Here is a 1,668-nt window from a genome sequence, read left to right as displayed (position 1 = left end):
GAAATATTAGTTGCCATGGGGTGTTAGAATATATAGGACTTCAATAATCTTAAGGTTGATAAGATAATTGGATGTCTTCCATATCTGAATACCCACATCTCTGACTGTCTCCAAGTAGTTACTGAACTTGGGGCCTATTTTAGCCACATCATTATCTCACCTTCTCACTTATCTTCTATAAAATCAGCCAAAGAGCACCCTGCCATATCCTTCCTTTTTTTCTTCTGAACTCTATTATGCCTTACACTCATGCAACACGCGTGAAGGCCCGGATGGTATACATTACCATTTATTAGGACATTTCCCACCTATCTTGTCCTACCTATTATCCATATTTAAAAGCATTTGGACAACTGGAAACTCCCCTTTGGCGTGAAGCCCTTGTACTGCCTTTTCTAAAACCCAATAAATATGGGATCCTTCCTCAAGATTACCATCTTATTTCTCTTACAAGCTGATTTTGCAAACTACTAGTAAGGATGGTCAACATTTGCTTAATGTGGTACCTCGAATCTCTCTCTCCTATCAGTTTGGATTTCGCCGCAGCTGAAGTACAGCTTTCGAGAAGCAAATTACATCAGCATTTGCATGCCTTGATTCAGTATAGGCTGTCTTCTTCGGTCTAGAAAAGACATGATACCACATGACGGTACCATACCCTTCAACAATTCTCTTCCTATGGCATATGTGGAATGATTGGTGTATGCATAGTCTTTCCTTACTGGTCGCAATTTCCTTATTAAGTTTGCCTCTTTTACTTCCTCTTTCCCTTAGTTTGGTGTCCCACAAAGCAGTGTGCTCGGGAGCTGTTTTACCTCTCTACAGGACTGAATCCAGTCGGGTTTTGCTGATATCCAGCCATGTCGATATCCCTTGGCACACTCCGCCCTTTCCACAACCCACCAAAGACGTTTTTCAACCCCCACTTCAGAACTTTCGTCTATGACCGCTGACAGTTTTTTTTCTGGTCAGGACTTTCCACTAATAAATCACAAACCATTAAACCTTCCATCTCTCCTTGGTCAGTCACATTCTGCTTTCCTGCTTACGTATAGGCCACGCTTACCTCGTATATCTCATGTCACGCTCCGACCTACCTCTTGGGTTACTCATGCAATGTTCTTTTTTCAGTCCCACACATCTTGTTATCCTGTCCCCGCATTACTGCAGCCTGTTCGTATGTTTTTCCTCACTTGTCCTCTCTTCCCCGATCTCTCCAACCTGTTAGGCATTCTCACGGAATCCCCCACCTTTTCATTTGACAAGTTCTTCCTCAGGCACGTAGATCCTCTCCATTTGATCTAATTACACTTCGTCCTTAACCCCTTCCCATTCTACAAATCCTTGCCCTACTCCATTTATCCCCCCTCTTTTTAAGATTTTCACCACCACACTACCTTATAATGGTGTACTGCCATTGACATCTATCACATTTTGTTTTAATTTATAGCCCTTTGCCACAGTACTTTACCATAGTGCTATATGACCTTTATTGTCTAGCACATTTATTTGTTTAAACCATAAACAATAAACCACAATCAAAGGCGCTATTTCGAATGTCTTAGGGGCTCCCCTCTTCCCAGCCTGCCCCAGATCTTGTTGCCTGATCTATTTCAGAGTCATTCTGGATCAACATGGGATGTACAATAGAACCTAATAAACTAATAT

The sequence above is a fragment of the Penaeus monodon genome, chromosome 8 (assembly GCF_015228065.2).
Source record: "Penaeus monodon isolate SGIC_2016 chromosome 8, NSTDA_Pmon_1, whole genome shotgun sequence".
In the NCBI taxonomy this organism is placed as follows: Eukaryota; Metazoa; Arthropoda; class Malacostraca; order Decapoda; family Penaeidae; genus Penaeus; species Penaeus monodon.
Note: the sequence above shows the minus strand (reverse complement) of the source record.